At 40.4% G+C, this 19,041-nt stretch overlaps 1 protein-coding gene across 1 annotated transcript in view; it reads right to left on the bottom strand.

The window, feature by feature from the left end:
• The window catches only part of PARP8 (poly(ADP-ribose) polymerase family member 8), a 119,549-nt gene that overhangs the window by 70,625 nt on the left and 29,883 nt on the right, over positions 1 to 19,041 (bottom strand). The window lies entirely within an intron of this gene.

The following is a 19,041-nucleotide window of genomic DNA, read 5'->3' as shown; positions in this document are numbered from 1 at the left end:
CAAAAACTTCTAGTAAATACCTCAAAGTCTACAAGATCGATTATTACTCTAGCAAACATGAGGGCATTTCTAAGAGTAAAATTAGCAAATCAGGAACACGTGGCAGGGGGGTGGGGGGGTGGAATGTATGTGCAGTGTGTCACTCTGGAAAGTGTTACATCCAAGTATTCCTACATGTGCAAAACCAGATTCCCCACAACCAGACTGTACCAGAATCTGACCATTTCACTGAGAACTACTAAAACCCTCTGTTTGTCAGGGTGCCCTGTTTAACCAGGGGCAGCTCCCTCCTGCCTACATGGATATATTTTGAACTTCTCGCCTGTGTTCTTCTTTCTCTCCACTGATCCTGTGGGTTTGAATTCTCCCTGTGTATTCCCCATTGGCTCTTCATCCAACTTCCATCTTTCCCAGGAAACAGAGCACTAAAAAATCCTCAGGACAGTAACCGCTTGGCCCAGCTCAGTAGCAGCCAGAGCAGCACATAGCATCATGTGCCTTTGGCCACCTTATTTACGTGATGGTAAATGGTTTACATTTTCTTCCACCATGTGCTTCCTAGAGGTTGATTTTGTTTCAGTTTGGGTTTGGGGGGGATTTCGGGGGTTTTTTTGGTGCTGTTCATGGTTTTGTGGGTGGTTTTTTGGGGGACGAGTTTAGGGAAGAAAGTTTTTTCTCTCTTCAGCTTCCATCTTTCAGTTTTGGAGCACTGCTGTTAGAAGATACTGTGATACGCTCTTTTTGAAGCCAGTTAAGAGTTCTCTTAAAGCCATGAGGGTCTGATCCACATTGTTCCTACCAGAAGACTGTTTTGAGGCTCCTGCGGGTCGAGTTCAAGTAATTGGAATTGCAATACAGATCAACTGAAGACTAACAACTTGTCCAGCCCCTGTACAAAACCTTCATGCTGTTATTTTTCAAAACTAAAATAAAAGGACACAAAAAGAAACAACCAAAAACCCAAAGAGACACAAGGCAAATTGCAAACTGAACAGTAACAGCTATCCAAGAGGAGAGAAGCTTGACATAAGAAATTTCACCTGATAATTTTATAATTTCAGCATCTTAGCAGTTATGAAATCCAAAAATTAAGCCCATATAAATCCCTGGAGATTCTCACTGTTTAACTGCATTATATCCCTGACAAGTGGAAGGACTCCTTTCCTTTGCATGCAGTGCTCAGAAAAGGAGGAAAATTTTAGGCGTTGTTATTTGACCAGTCTACTCATTCATTAATTAGTTGGCTTTTTGCTTGTTTATCTAGTGAGGTGTACAATAGGCACTACTGTGCAGAGAAAAAGTAACAAATTTAAATACTCTTTCTCATTCATTCTTTGATATAATCTCAAAAACAGAACTCAATTTTTTCCCCTTCCCCATAAAGTCAGCCCTGAATACTTCTTGGTACAGCTGAAATACTGTATTTATGAACTAAAATTATTGTTTTCCCTATTTTCCATACTTGCAGCTTCCATTACCTTTAGTACAAATTTTATAACTTCCAAATATATTATTTGAATGTCAAATTATTGCTTTTAAAACTATTCTAAACCAAAAGTGCGCACATTCAACATGACAAAATCCCACAGAGCAAGATTTTTAATACATGTTACCTGTGAAATTGCCCATAGCAGTTTATTTATGCCAATATAAACCATTCACATAATTCAGGACCCACTGGCATACCTACACACAGTTATTTATCTATTGCTTACAGGTACACAGAGTCCCATCTTCAAATCATTAAGGTCAAGTCCAGCACCTCTGAAAATGACTAGATTGTATAGCACTGACCCATATCCTGCACATATTTAAACCTGAGGCAACAGCTGCTGTTCCTGCACACAGATGCAAGGCCTGCTTGCAGACCTGAAGGGTTGGCTCATCCTCCTGTCCCACTACACTAACATGGTCAAAACCATTCTGTTTTCTGTGGTTAGAGACACAAAAGGACATGCTGCATGGCTGGGGAAATGCCAGTGGAGTTTGTCTCCTCTGCCCAAAAGACCCAAGAACTACAGAGATGAAAGGCGCAACATGAAAAGCAGAGTAGGTCAATCCTCACACTTGGAGCGTCACTGGGATAACTATCTCTGCCACTACACCATGGTCATGGAATAGCATGCAAATAAATGGAAAATTCAGTATGAGATGACAAGAAAAAAATTTAATTATTTTCTTCTCAGGTATGAGAGTTTCAGTCTGAGGGCACAGGTACACTTCTAAAACAATATTCAGTCCTGATGTCCTTAAAATTAGGAAGATGTCAAAAAATTGAGGGGAATACAGCAATTATCAAGAAACAATCACAAATCTGGAAGAATGGCCAGTGATCAAAAATATTTGTGTGGGTCCAGACAGCCAGATATACAGAGTATGGCAAATCAGTGAGTAAGCATGGGAGGAAATGTGATGACCGCTGCAACGTGTTTTGCAGAGTGTCAGCCTGAAGATGGGCGTAATTTTCACACAATGGCCCACAGGAAAATGGCAAGCCATAACCATGTGAAATTAGAGGAGAAGGCATAACTTGACTGAGTATCAGAAATGGAGAACCCCATTAAACTCTGAGTTAGTCTTCCAGTGAATGGATAGAAGGCTAATCACATAATCATTTAAAGCCAGGATGGAGAAGGAGTTTAAGTGAAATTAATGGAAAAATTTTGCATCTGCAAGGTTACTAACAACTGTGTTTCCTATTGCTAATTTCCATGAGTAAAATGTTAATGAGCAGAATGTCACCTTCCTTATTCACTAGTAGCTCAGAGAGCAAAGTTCTAGGTTAAATACGACATTGACAACTCTCAATGTGACTCAGAGAAAAAAATTCAAAGCATAACCCAGTACTATATTTCAATAGGGTGCAAAATAACAGCAGCAGGGAATTTCAGTTCAAGAGCTTTTAATGCATTTGAAGTGGCAGCATTGGCGAGGATCTGAAACAGTTCCTCCACCTTCTCACGAATTTTAGCTAATCCTGAATATCACACAATCTGTTTCTCCTTCATGACAGAAAGCAGTAGGAAGCATATGGAACTTTTTTTTGGTTGTTTTTGTTGTTGTTGTTGTTGTTGTTGTTGTCATTTAGGTATATATAGTAGCAGCTCATGTAATAAAGAACACTTTTAATTATACGGGCTGTTCTTGAGCCAAAGACTGCTTCAAGATGCATGACTGTTCATAGAATAATAATTTTATGCTATACCCAAACACATCATATTTGAATACATCCTGGCAGACATTTCTAGAGAAAACGCTAAGCAAACTATAGAACAAAAAACAACAGATAACGTTAGTACCCTACCCCAACCTGTAGATAAGATTTTAAATACCATTTTAATTTGTTAAGATAAAATTAAAAAAACCTTCTACCAGTCTTAATTAGATTGCCATCTTCTTAAAAAACTAATTACCTGTCAGATGAAGCACTGTTTTAAGAAGCCCCTGTATTCTTGCAAAGGCAGAGATAGTTGTATTCCCAGCTGTGTCTTATTATATACCTCCCAGCAAGAAAAAATGCACACTTGCTCAAAAAGCAATCCATAACTACAAAGCTTATAGTCACTGATTTACCTTTCATGTGTGCTGAACCACTACATCTACAAGAGAAATCAACAGGAACCATTGAAAAAAAGGGCTTAGAGTCAAGATTTTAAAAATATAACAATATTTTAACAACATAAATATTTTAGCAACAATAATTGTGCAGAAATGGCATTTAGAAAACTAAACTCTTTACATTCCCTTGAAAATACCATCAGTACATATCCTCCATTTTAGATAATGCAATGTACTCACTATGGTATAAAAATTTCTTTTGCAGATTTCGGTAGAAATTTAGGTATCTTAAAAGGGATCTGGCTACCTAAGCACCTTTTATGAGGCCAACATTTAAATATCTTTGAGAAAATGGCAAAACAGGACTCATGCTAAGGTACTCAAAATTGGTACGTGCTTTTCAGAACACACAATGAAAACCTAGTCCCATGAAACTTCATTGGCAAAATTCCCAGGAAAAAAGTAAAGGTTTATCCTTCTCTCAGCTTCTTCATAAGCAAATTTGCACCTAAAAATTGTCAAATGTGATGTACTCCCCTCATCTCTTCCTTACTCTTTGCTCTGACTGCACTATTTAGCACATCCACCCACCAAAATTATCACTGAAATTTGGAAAGCACCCAGAAGATGAGAAACAACCTGTAAAAGTGTAAGTTTTGTAATCAGGCATTCTATTATTAAGCATTTCTAGTAAGTTTAGAGAATGAAAACAAACACAGCCACAAAACTTCAGTCTTCCACCAACGTGAGGTTAAGACCAGTAAGCCCTTTCACTAACACAGAGCTCTCAATCTGAATATCTCCTCAGAGCCTTTAATAAGGATAGATGTATGAAGACTTAATGTAGAGAAAAGTTAGACGGCTTGAAGTGAACAAAACCAATTAGCCTACAGAATGAAAGAAGAAAGGATCAAGCACCAAAGAATAACTCCTCCTTCTGGATGTCCCTCTGACACTACATACACTTGCAGTGACTTGAAGGAGTGCTCAGCTAGCAGTGGTCCAGACTCCACAGAAACCATCAGTGGAAACAGTAATGCAGCTGCAAGTGCTTGTCATCCTGTTTATTGAAGCCATTGTACAGAGGAACATAAATATAGAGATTAAAAAAATATATATTTAGACATCTACATTCTAAAATCTAATCTACTTTTAGATTCTGACATCTACATTTTAAAATCTGGGTCAGTCTTACCAAGATACAGTGTCATCTTAGGCATGTCAGGACACGCAAAACATACAAACACCAAACAGCAAATAGTTACAAGTAGGAAGAGCCTAAATAACGCAAGTATCAGAACATGCGAAGATTGTTTTTCAAATTTGAGACTTGGGGTCTTAAAGGAAAAGAATTCATTAGGAAAAACCTTCAGGTAATACTGTCACAAGTGGGTGGGTGGGTACACCACATTTCCATCTCAAAAGAATTCTCCTGGAAAACTTAGACAGCCCGGGTCAGACTGCTCACCTGCCCACAGGACTGTTTATTACAGAGGCACTGGAGATGTGAGTCATGAGAGCACATGACCAGTAAACACCCTAAACAAACACCCCCATCTCTCTCACAGCCCCTGGGGTGCTAGCAGGGTACTGTGGAGGCTGTTCCCTCCAGAACTGAAAACCAGGAACTTGGTTGCAGAGGGATTATAGTTTGCTCCATTTTGAAAGGTCACTCACTTTCCATCGATAGTGTCACCAAATGGAAAAGAAGTGGTGCAACCATTTGAAACTACTGCCCGTGGTGAAATGGAACAGTAAAGCAGTGCCACTTATTTGCACCAGCAAAATTAAAAGGAAAAACAACAGCCTTCTTTCACAACAGGCCACGAGTAATAGAGGGCCTGAAAAATGTATCAAGATTTTACTGTTTACCAAAATACTTACGGTGATATAATAAGACACGGGAATTATTACTGCAGGAGAGGCCATGATGCATTAACCAAAGCACACTTGAAAACCTTCATCCTATTTTTAAAATATGGTGGACTGTGTGTGACCTGGCCTCATGAAGATCCAGCCACCTCCTCGGGCAGTGCAGTGTTCTCAGCTCCTGCTGAGAAGGCTGTGGGAGCACAAGGTTATTTAGCACTTCACAGGGTAAGATCCTCAGTGCTCAAAGGAAAATTCAAACAAAATTTATCCTAAATGACTCAATCAGATCAAAAACTTTAAATAACAATGTTTAATAACAACGGAGTTAGTAGTAAAAGCAAATAAAATTCAAGCTTTACAAAAAAACCCCGAACTACAACCACCACCACACAAATCACTGACTATTTCACCCCGAGTTGCTCAGATTCAAAACTATGAGTCAAAGGAAAGAGAAATAAATGTTTTCTTCCCTTGTCCCAACTTTTGTAGCTGGTGGACCACCACACGACACACCTCCCGCTCCTGTTCTCAGCTGCATTCTCTCTGGACCTCTGCACTTATGGAAACACTACCAAAGGTGCCAGGACAATGCTTTGGTGAGAAAGCTGTGGCTGCCCCGTGGCATGGTGGGGCTGCCATCTCTGGGGGCAGTTAGGGCATACATGGATGTGGCACATGGGAATGTGGTCTGCTTGTAATCTTTGCAGTGATGTGTTTTTGGTTGGGCTTGATATTGGAGGTACTTTCCTGTATTTTCCTAGACAGTTTAGTTTTATGAGTGGGAAACAAATACTCAGCAATGACACTGAATCATGTAAGCTTCACAGATAGTCTGTAGTGGATAACAGAAATCTCTTCTATCACAGGTATAAGATAGAAACCAACCTTCCTCACAGGACACTCTTCAATGACAGCAAAACTACTGTTATCCACAGGTTATCAGTCTTTCACATTGATTGTCTCCTGCCCGATACAGGCACTTTCAATGCCAATAGGTGATTTACTACCTATTTCCCAATAGGTAGGTTGAGTGAGTTTTTGCTACAGTTTTTCAAGTCCTCAGATACACAAGCAGAATATTACATCTACCATGTGCCTACTTTAGCTAGGTATATACAACCATGAGTACATTATGCAAAGAAAATCCACATAAGGCAGACAACACAGCTTTGCTCCTCTGCACACTGCAAAACCCTGACACTTCCATTTTTCAAAAGAGTAAAAAGGCTCACATGAAAGCAACTGCATTTTCAATAAAATAAAGACTTTGAGCTTTACCTTTGGAACACTCCCTATACATTTTTACCAAACTTCCACTAAACATCAGGTCACAGCAGCTTCTCAGAGCAAAGGGATTTTACTGCCCTCACATTTGCTAAACGGTCTGCAAAGAGAACCAGATGTGTAGTAAATGGTTTGATTTTTCCAAAACTTCAAATTTTACTGATGTTTTGTCTGTGAATAGCCTAAGAGCCAATGGGAACAAGAAGTCATTCCTCTGGGAGAAGAGGTATAGCTATACCTCTTACAGTTGGGACAATGGAATCATACAAAACTTTACTGAACCTGAGCACACTTCCACAGCCACCATCCCATTGCCAAAAGCAGCAGCAACGCCAATGCAGAGCTCACAGATGTAGCAATGCTATTGAAAACTGGCAAGCAAAATCAAAAGAAAAAGATCATACAGAGCTAGATATGTGACTTTAATCTACAGACAAAAAAAATCCTTTGCTTTATAGAATTTCTTCTGTTTCTTTGGAAAACATTTTTTGCAACACAGATCACACTGAAATGTGAGAAAGAAAATTGCTCTTGTTTGATAAACTTCACTAATGAATCCAGGCTTTAATGAGAAATTACAGTAATTCAAATTCAATCTCTCAAACAATTTGTTGTCCCTCCCCTTCTGTGAATTCACCATGTCATTCCAACCTAATGAACATCAGCATAATGCATACTACGTCTTTCTAATATCAAAACCACTTGCCTCAAAAATTGTAATTAGAAAGAAATGAAATTACTGGGAAATAACTACGTTTCATTTGTTTTATTTCTTTTAAAAATAAAAAGCAAATCCTGCAAGACATTATATTCACTACTGAGAAAGTATAAAATGAAGCTAATTTAATTTGATGTACTATTTTTACTATATTAGATAAGAAGAGAAACAAAAATGCAGCCTACTGTAAATGTGCCTAATAAAGTAGGCAAACATAGGCAACAACTACTCTCACAATGTATTTCCACTGAGCTGTATTTGTGCAAGCAGAAACTACAGTCTAAACCTAAATCTGAATATGAAAGAAAGGGTACAGCTGATCCAGGTGTACCTGAAGGCCTAGGCGTATAAAGTATTCAACACAGGACTTCATTCTTCTCTTCAGGGTCATGCAATCACTTCAGTGACCACCAGTGGATCTTATGCCCTCAGAAAAACAAAATTCTAAGGCAAGAGGTGTTTTGTCTCCCTATTTGCATCTCTTCTTTCAAATCCATAGACACAAATGAACCTCCCCCAGCCCCTCTTCTGTAACAGAGGGGCAAGGAGAGGGTATGCTTTAACCCAAAGAACATGTGGGACTGAAAAGACATGGAGAGTAATATGAACTGGGAATGCCCAGAAATTACATTTCTAAACAGAGCTCTTCCTAAACCAAATGGGAGCCCTGACATCTATTTCCATAGGGAAAAACTGCTTCCATGTGGTTACAAAGCTTCATAGAGGATCCAGAAAGGGGATGTTTCAGTAAGTGAAAATCCATCATGAAAATGTAAGTGAGCTGTCTGGCCTACAATCCATTAAGAGATCTAGCCAAAGAAAAAGAAAAAAAAAAAAAAAAGAAGAAAAAAATTATAATTTTCCAAATTACTCTGCATTCAAATCACATATCATTCAAATAAACTGACCCAAGGCTTTAAGAAGTTTAGTTCTACCTAGGAAAAAACGAAAGTAAAAGTTTTTAATAGACAGATAAAAACATATGGAAACAGCCTGATGAGTCAGTGCAACTCAGCAGCTGAGGGAGATCTTCACAGTTTTCACACATCATGGACACCTATGACAAGATCTACAGCTGAAACCACTGGTGGCAACATGCAGCTCCCTGGGGGTGGGGAAGCTCTGAAAAGATGTACTGGAAATGGAACGCTTGGCACTACACTCGGGCTGCTGCTAAGTTGGGTGGTCATCTCCGTTCACAGTGACAGCAGTCAGTGAAGGCAAGGCAACAGCCTGGTCTGACCAAGGGAGTCCCAGGGGGGCCACAGCTGAGCCAGGGAGTTCCTGGCTCCACGGCTGGGGGCTGACACCCAACATGCGGGGGTGAGTGGGAGATGTTTCCTGCAGCATCTTCCAAACAAACTGCAAGGTTACTGCCAGGGTAGGGGACACTTCACGAGGCTCCTGGGAAATGCACTTGGGAACTCCCGAAGTCTTGCAATGGTAAGGACCAAAGGTGGGCAAAGGTGTCCTGGAAGGCAACAAAACAGAGGGACAGGGTAATAGCAACAAGCATGGGAAAACAGAGCAACAAGGGAGTAAAAGGGCTGGTCCATGTCACCAGAACTGTTGTTTTCTTGCCCTGCACTGGGTAAGCAGGAGCAGTAAGCCCCTCATGAACAGCAAGCTGGCCTAGCTGGTAAGCAGGATGGGGGGACGGTCATACAGAGACCGTAGGTGAGTACCATGCCTATTGGGATTACATGCCCAACCCCACTACTGATATGCAAAAAGACTCTAAAACTCAGAGGCAAAGTCAGTTTTAAAGTAGGTATGTATTTATTCAGCAGCTGGACGCAGGGAGCATATCTCCATCAAAGTCATGCATGCCAACCCATTTGTTTGCATTCTCTTTTATCCTCTAAAAGTTGCATATGCATCAAGGTTCACAATACCTCCATGCATATTCATTCCCCAGCTCCACCCGCGTCCTGCTCCATATGCTGATTTTCTTATCAGTCCTTTGCACCCATGCATTCATCTTTGGTGGTCATCTGGGGGTCGAAAGGGAGGCAGTAAAAGGTCTTCCTCACAGAATAAACTTTTGACCCCGTCTGTCAGTGCATGCTCGCTGGTCCCTTGGTCACAGTCCAAGCTGGATGGTCAGTCTAATCTCAGCCCCTGGAACTTACAGACTCTTGCTATCTTAGTATCCTTGAGGTTAGGGTACTTGCATCCTGTTCTGGTGGTTGTCCTTCTCCTTATCGTCCATCTTTCCATTCCTTCATGTTGTTCTCACACAACCTGCTTTTCGTTCCCAGACAATGAGCATAGTGAAATGCAGTAAATATTAACCAATATGCATCATCTAAATGACTATTTCCTAATCAACTCCTTTCTAATTTTTTACCACATGTCTCACTACCATGTTGACTTAGTGACCTCAAGCTGTGTGGGCCTCACCTTTGGCAGGTTACCACAGTTGACAACTACTGGCAGACACAGTTTTTGTGCTGGATTTACACAAGTGTCAACTCCTTACGTGATATCCAAAAAGGATAAACCACATAGCCACCAAAGCATGGCTAAGGATATCCTAACTATAATCCTCACAGCTCACAAACTTCCAAAGATCAGTTATTCATGGTGAGTTAGGCCCAACTGGATGCCAGGTGCCCACCAACCCCACAAGTGCAGAAATGAGAGAAAATGTAATGAAAGGCTCATGAGGCAAGTACACGGAGAGAGATCAGTCACCAAATACCATCATCGGCAAAACAGACTCGCACTGGGGAAATTAACTGAATTCTACTACTAATCAAAATCAGAGCAGGATAATTAAATGAAAATTAACACCTTCCTTCCACCTCTCCCTCCTTCCTGGGGTGTACCTCCTCCCCCACAGTGGTGCAGGGACACAGGAAATGGGGATTACACTCAGTTATCACACATTGCTCCTGCCGCTGCTCAGGGGAAGGGGTCCTTCCCCTGGTCCAGCATGGGTCCCTCCCATGGGAGGTAATTGTCCATGAACTTCTATAACATGAGTCCATCCCACAGGCAACAATTCTCTTCCGAGGTGTACAGTCTTTCAAGGACAGGCTGCTCCAGTGTGTGTCCACCACAGGGTCTCACGTTCTATGAGGAAACCTGCCCCAGCATGGGCTCCTCTCTCCATGGGTCTGCAGGTCCCTGCAAGGATGCTCCTGTAGAGTTTTCCCATGGGGTCACAGCCTCCTCCAAGGCACCCACTTGCTTCACTGCAGGTCTTTTTCATGGACTGCAACTGGATTCTGAACCTCTGCAGTCCTTCATGGGCTGGAGGGGCACAGCAGCCTCACCATGGTCTGCACCATGGGCTGTAGGGGAACCTCAGCTCTGACACCTGGAGCACCTCCTGCCCTCCTTCTCCACTGACCTTAGTGTCTGCAGGGTTGTTCTTCTCACATCATCTAACTCCTCTCTTTTCTGGCTGCAACTACATCTGTGCACTAACTGTTTTCTCCCTTCTTAAATATCACAAAGGTGTTAACACCTTTTCTGATAGGCACATCTTTGAGCAGCAGCACATTCATCTTGCAGCCACTTGGCAGTGACTCTGTTGGACATGGATGAAGCTGCTTCCAGCTTCTTACAGAAGTCACCCCTATTTGTCCACCTGCTACCAATACCTGGCTGTGCAAACTCTATACAGAACAACATAAAAAGCTCTGCAGATGTGTGCAAACTTGGTATCTGAGAGTAAATACTAACAGAAGTAGAAAGTAGTAAAAGGGAAAAACATTAATTCAACAGTCACACTGGCTTGCCAGAAAAACATGTTTTGGGTGACCAAATGCTAGTTTGGGGGTGAGAAATACTGGTTTGTGGTTGCAGGTTTCTTGCTTTGAGGAATATAAGTGTGGTCTAGTAAGAAACAATGAAGATGTCTGCGTTTTGCAAATTGATTTGATTAACTCCTTTACATGGCTTTGAGCCTCAAGTTTCCTCTTCCCCTTCTGCAAAATGCTTTGATGATGACAGATAAAATCCCTATGTTTGTCACACATTATATTGAAGCCTTACACTCCAAAGTAAGACACAAACTAAAAAATCTACTAAAAGTAGATTAGTGCTCAAATTCTCAGATGGTAAATGGCAGCATTCCCAAACATCCCAGCTGATTATATTCTCAAACCGAGAGCCCACCTCATGATTTTGTTGATGCTAACTCTTCACTTGTGACAAGAGACCTCTAAAAAACTTCTTGAAAGCCGCAATATGTCAGTCTACATATCCAAAAGTAATAGATGTCCCTGGCCATATCGGACAGAGCTGAGGGTGAGCTGGCAAGCAGGCCCTGTTCTGGCAGACCTATCCTGTCACTGCCAATGGGCTGGGACAGTGCCTGGGACCATCAGTCTCTGCTGAGGATCTACCCCAGGTCCATCAAAGCAGACTCATACCCCAGCAACTTGGCACAGCCCTCAGTCAGCCAGGCCATACAGCTGCCACACCTGAGCTGACTGTGAATTCTGGGCCATTTGTGTTGGCTGCTTCTTGCTGTGACTTCACAGTGGTTCCAAAGGAAATAAAATCTGTGCAAGCAGGATCAGACCTCTTGTATAGTAGATCAATTGACACACAGTTAGCCTGAAGATCAACATTTCTCTGATGTCTGTTGCAAAGTAAAAATACCTCTTCTTGATGACTCATTTTCCACACTGAGAAACATCCGTGGGTGGGAGAGAAGAAATGAAGCAATTCTATTTTTCTCCTTCTGTCACTATTGTAGCAGCTCTCAACTCAAGCATGAAATACAATTGAAGCACTTGCAAGATATTTCCAGCAAATGAACTGCACTGTTTTGTTACCGCTTTGTCATAATTTTTATCCGGAATCATATTATATTAAAACCATTTCAGCACTGTTGTGCTCACCCTCAAAATATGACCTTCCAAGCAGAGGCAGAAAGGGGGTGTTTTACTGCATAAGCTACACAGATGTATAGTAAGTTATTTGCAAAAAAACTTTTTGCTGTTACTGTTGTGAGTCCAGTCACGCCTTAGTTAAGTTAGGATGTAAGTCCCTGTGAATTTAATGAGAATATATTTATCCCACAGGATTAGACTAAACAGCAGCCTCTCAGAGTAAAGAGTGACTCAGAAAACCTCTCTAACGTTGCTGGACTCTGAAATTCTACAGGGCTCAGCAAGGGCTTTCTCCTGTCCTAGCTCCCCCCTGGCACTATGCTTTGCTTTGAGTGGAGATGAAAGATTATCCCTTTTGTTCTAGATGGGGAAAGGCGTGGGGTACTGTCTCCTCATATCAGGACAAGCAGGTGATCCCTCTTAGGGAAGGAACAATTTTCACACACTGAGAGCCAGGCAGAAAACAGCCCACAGCTTCTGAACCAGTGTGCCCAAAACAGAAACAGCAGGAAGTGTGGGAAGATTTATCATAAAAGGAGATTTCCTCGCCTCCTCCTCTTTCCCTTTGAGCAAGCTGACTCATGGTTTCTCAGCAGCACAGACACAGAGTCTTTCCCAGCAACGGCAAAGCATTCATCCTGCAGTGACTGTAATGAAATTCTAGTGAGTTGTAAGGGGTGACAGAAAAACAGAGGTTTTTTGAAAGGTTTGGGTCTAGAGGCAGCTCATTTCAAGGCAGATCAGAAAACTCTCATCAGATGGGATAAGAAGGACTGGGCACTGCTTGCTCTCCAGTATCCCTGTTATCATACACCTCTGGTATGCAGTTTCCCTGCAGCAGGCCCTGGGGAACAATGCTGCATCCTGCACCCTGAGCATCCATTCTGCAACCAGCCCTTGGGTGCCTCCCTGCTGCCACAGACAGGAGAGGATGAGGCTTGATGAGGGCCAGGCCAGTACACTTTGTTCTTTGCCACCATGGAAGGAACAAGCATAAAAAATAAATACTTCTGGGCGTGGCAAGAGGCAAAGTTATTCTCTCCATAGAGCGGGCTATCCAAATTCAGATTACCCCAAGAGGTCCTATACTTTGTAAGTAAACATAAATCAAGATCTGCCTTATTCTTTGCTTAAGAGGGAAGTCATACATGTTCATTTTCAATGAATTACAAATATACATTATTTAACTGAAGTGCCTCTTGTTACTTTGAGACAATTTTCTATAGTGCTTTGCTACGTCGCAAAATCACTACTTTATAAGGCTGTACGTGGCAAGTCAGGAATTCCTTCTTTTCCATGTTCTCTCTTTACTTACCAGACAAGTTCATTTATTTAAGTTTAAACATTACACAGCACCAAGTCCATTCTCTGTTAGAACCACTGAAAACAAAAGCATCCAGCTAAACCTGTTCAATAACAAATATTTGACATGGTTCATAGCTCTCTATCCAAGATAGTACAGTCCTTCAGCCTGTGATTTTACACTTACAAGGGGGAAAGATCAAAGTCTGGTCATACAAAGAGAGAGGACAGGTGCTTTCAGGCAGAGACAAAAATGTTCAGAAGCAACCTCTGGTACACCCAAAAGAGCAGTGCTTTCAGAGAGCACTTTGTGAGCAGCCCTAAAGACGCAGACAGTATAATCAGTCCCATGTGTGCATAAACTCCTCAGTCCAGTGACTGCTGATCTGAGCACAGATCTGAAGATGACTTTTCCTACTCTTCATCTCTCTCAAGTCACTACCAAATACTATCCATAGATTACCTCCCAGACTTCCCAACACGAGAATAACCTAGAGACTTCTTATTCTATAGAGTCCTAAAAGTGGGTAACACCAAACTGACTGACTAATGTCTGTGCATGTGATATGATGAAGGAACGAAACAAAAGTAAACAAAATTAACAAACAACAGCAACAACAAAAAGCAAACTCAAAAAACCCCCAGAGGCACATGAGAGGTTCCAAACTGCAAAATAGTGCATCAGAAGTACTAAGGTTTTCTGTTCATTGCATTTCCAACACATCCATGATGTCCTTGAAACATCTGACACAGTCAAAGCACTGACAGCTGTCATTTATGGAGGCTTACTACTCCTGGTGAATCTTTTCATTTCTGAAATCTTGACAAATGCAGGTCCTAAGCCAAGAAAATCTGGTAGGAGTTACTATTCTGTATTGACCTTACAGAAGAAATTACCTTTTGTGTATCTCCCAGGATTAGGAATAAAGCCACAATAAATGAAAGACATCCACCTGTAAATCTGTAGTTGTAAACACAGACCATACACTGTCCATATCTGTTTGAGTTTGTAGGACAGAAATAATAATTAAACACTTATCCTCTGCTAAACAAGAGACAAGAGACAACTATTTTCTGAAGATCAGTAGAACTTGGTGTCACTGGACCACTGTCCAACTATGTCTTCATTCGGGATTCAGATTTTGTATTAGTCATGAGTAGTCATAATTCATCTGAAATACTTGCAGGCATAAAAAATCTCTCCTTAGTTGAGAACTTCCAAAACAATATATCACTGAAAAACACTATTTGTCTGCACAGGGTTTAAAGATTTATCATTCTTTCAACATATTTTATTGTACTTTATTTTTTTTAAGAGCAGGTCAGAACAGAACCCTCCTGCTGAATATGAAAGATCTGCACGTCCTTGTCTCAGAGGGTTTTTTAATGCATTCATGCACTACTCCTTAACACAAACAAGAATGGAGAAAGGCTTGTTTCTCATCTCTTCAATTTCACACTGATCAGGATGACAATCTTGTACTTTCAGTGATAGCTTGTTACCTTCTCTGCAGAGAGATAAACTTTTCACCCTTGACACCGCATTCAGATATGGTGAGGTTGGAAGTCTGTCAGAAACATCTTTGCTGATGTGTATTTCACAATGATTAATAGGAGGAAAAGGTGTGGGGGGGGGAAAGTCATTGGAAAGAAAACCTAAAGAACCCAATAGCAAACATGGCACACAATCCTGTCAGAGTGTTGGAGTTTACTTTTAAGATCAAAAAAAAAATCCTTGTCCCTCTCCCCCAGTTAAAGTAGGATGTTTAGATGAAGTGCAACAACTTGATTTGATGAGAAGAATTCCAGTTGAGCTCTGCCTGGGCAACTTGGGGCCTCAAACCAGCAAACAGAAGAACTCTAGTTTTTCACATACCCAACCAATTTAATTCTCAGGACTGAGCAGCCAGAAAAAAGCCTATTTCATATTCCATGACAATTTGCTTCTCTATCTTGTAAAAAATCCTCTTAAAGTGGCAGTAAATTCAGGACTACTTTTAACTTAAAAATGTGTAAGTTATAATATTTTCAGCATAAAAGTAAAATCTGGTGGCATTAATTTGACAGTTTCTAAAGTCTGAATTTCAAATACAAAATAACATTAGGAAACCATTGCTGGCCATCCAAATAGAAGTCTACAGGTTTTGTAGAAAGAGAAGATTTCTGAAGCATTTTTTTAATAGTTCACATTAATGATTTTAAAGTACACATTTACTTACTAAATTATTAAAATTACTTTTGCTAAGGATTCCTGCACTGAAAATTGCATTGCTTTAATCCTACTTTAGTGGTTTTTTCTCTTTGTTATTTTAATCACTTACTAATATACAGACAAACTTAATTTCATTCTATTATAGTGAGACTGTCAAATTTTCCTTTCCCTCACTCCCCCATGATATCTTTCTTCCTGATTTGCATATCAGATTCTTTCCTTCTTTTCAATTCTCTTCTGCATTTTATTTTCTCACCTTCTCTTTACATCCATTTCTTCTCTCGTGATCTGCACAGAGCTGTAAAAGGGCTGTAGTTTATTATGCAAAATGGAATGGATTTTAGAACTCCCCATCATTTATTTAACCACAGAAAATCATGTCTCCAGAAGAACAAAAAATTCCATGAGAAACATACTCTTTATGCATTTGAGTTTTAAATCAAAATGGTAAATACCTTACAGCGGAGATGTATTTTTATGGCCTTACTGAATCCTGGAAACTGGAGCTGAGAAAACTGATGTCCTTTGTGGCCTGAACAGAGGCCATCCTATATTTAACACAGTGTCAGACTCTCTTGCACATGATCCATCACCCCAGGCAACCAACCAGCCAACCCCACGTTCATTGTAAAGACATAATAAAAGGAATTCTAGAGGGGAAAAAGGCACAGAAGCCTCACATGAGACAAAGTGCAAAATGTCTCGTGCTGAAATAAGAAATTTAAACTTTGCGGCCCTCAGCTGCCAAGTAGACCAAGCAAAAAGCGTGCAGCAGTAAAAGTCCAAGGGTCACCACAACAGTGATGTTTGTTTGCTTCATCATTTCCTTGCCAACAACAGAGAACAGAAGACAAGACGTAATATTATGCCAATATCTGAACTGAAATGTTTACAAACTTTTATAATTAGACAATTTATTATTAAAAATCAGTTTAAGTGAATTTTATTATGAAGAGTCTAAATTAGATACTTCTAATTGTTTACAATGTTTACAAACTTTTATAATTAGACAATTTATTATTAAAAATCAGTTTAAGTTAATTTTATTATGAAGAGTCTAAATTAAATACTTCTGCAATAACGTTAACTCAGGCAAAAATGGGGCTCCCTATATTTTGCATAGATATGTTATAAATGATTATTAGCCAATCTGATATCAAAGAATTTATTTAGCAATTTCCAAAATCAATCTGAGACAGCCACAATAAAATTGGACAACATCGATCGAATGCTGGGTGGACAGAGAAGCAGCCGCAACGGTGCTGTCCAACCTTGTCCACGGATGCTGGTTTTCGGAGTACAGATTTCATACAGTTTTTCTGCCCAGAGGCAATGTCTATTCTGAGTCTTTGTCCAGTCTGCATATTCATGTATTTCTTTATTTCAGAGTTTGGTTTTGAAAGATTTTCCTGACAGTATGAAAGGCATTCCAGGAACCTCGCATTGGGATGGTGACTGGTTCAATCTCCAGACCTCCTACACCCAGATTGATACCAGACACTGATCAACCGTGGAGGTCCATCCTTCATGAATGGGCCATCTCCCATTCAGCCTTGCCATTTCTGTTGCAAATTTTGGATTCGCCCTGCTATGTCACAGCTGCACAATGGGCCTCAGTATGTGGAGATGCCCTGTTCAGTTTCGGGAATCCAAACTTATAATGACAATTTCAATTTTATAACATACAATATTATTTATATGCGAATTTATTCACTATATCTACCACAGATATATATATCAAGACCACCTATCCAAGCAAAGCTACAACCTCATTCAATAAAGGTTTCTTACTACATGAACACACAGCAAAACTGGATGAAAATTTGATGTGAGTTACTGAAGGTAAACAGGAAGACAAATACCAGGACTTGGCAAATACACAAGGCATATAATGATGTGCCTTTTCTGACTTTAATGTAGGTTCACCTACATACATTGGACAGATAACTTATCTAGACCTTTCAATTATTTTGCATCCTGCTGGGATACATGATCTACAGTTGACAGCCATAAAATTCAGCAGTCATATTCTATGTCCTGGTAGGAGGCACTAAGACGATCTTTTCAAACTCCTGCAGATAATCACAGATAAAACTGCACTACAGTAGCTAAAACCATTGGAGACTGTGATATATGGTATAAAAAAATTCGTCCTTAAGAATTAAAGTTTCCAGGAACTGTGCAGTCCCTGTCAGTGACAGGGGAAGAAACCAATTTGTAATAGAGAAGAGGGTGGCATCGAACAGAGATGAGCCTCCTCCAATGATGGGCCCAATAACGACCCAGTGACCAATACCCGATATGTATCTATCAGAAGCTAATCTGCGTCATCAAGGGCATGCATCTCAATACCGGATTCCTGTAAAACGAATCAAGTATTCATCCCTTCCCAGAAAACTTTTCGACAGACCGGCAGCAAGAAAAGAAACTAAATGAACATGCTAGAAGAACAAGAGAGACAAAAGAATGAGAAAACCCCTGTCCAGCCAAAAAACTGTATAAAAATGGACCCTGCGAGGGCAGAATTTGTGAACCGAGGGAGGTTCAGGGCGATAGAGACTGAATCTAAAGTCCACCCAGTTCCGACTTGGGCTCGGCACTGTTTTGCTTGTGGCGTTCTCAAAAACTTATACTTCAAATTTTCAATAAATTCTTTTTATTGATTAAATTGGCTGATCATTTATTACAGAGACTAAACAGTGAAAAGAAGTGTAACGGCTTTGCATGATATTTCTGTACAATAAAAACTGCCAGGCAAGTAGGACCAGTCCTCCAAGAGTTTTCAGTCAATGCTGATGACTGAAAAACAAAACAAGGTATTTGCCAAAGCAGGACTGACCTAAGCTGCGAGGGACGCCTAGTACTGTTCCATCCCCTCAATTTAGTCAGTCCATCTAAGATTTACCTCACCACCAATATAACAGAGGATTTTTTTGCCTCTTTATGGGAGAAAAAAACAAAAATTTGGCTGAAAACTGCACTTGACAATTAAAATCTTCCCTGGGCTACACTTCCAAGTACTCAAGAGTCTTTACACACAAGCACTAACTGTTATTTAAGGGATGAGATGCATGAGCCTCATTAGAGAACACACAGACTTCTGTATCAAATTAATATTCTTTCTCTTTTCCTAATTCATATTAGGACACAGAATTAACAATTCCCATTTAAATGCCAGTGGTTAATAATAATAATAATAATCATCACACAGAATCACACAGAATCACCAGGTCGGAAGAGACCTC

This window comes from Chamaea fasciata, unplaced genomic scaffold (assembly GCF_029207755.1).
Source record: "Chamaea fasciata isolate MVZ Bird 193981 ecotype frontalis unplaced genomic scaffold, bChaFas1.0.hap1 SCAF_4, whole genome shotgun sequence".
In the NCBI taxonomy this organism is placed as follows: domain Eukaryota; kingdom Metazoa; phylum Chordata; class Aves; order Passeriformes; family Sylviidae; genus Chamaea; species Chamaea fasciata.
This window is presented reverse-complemented; position numbering and strand designations above follow the sequence as displayed.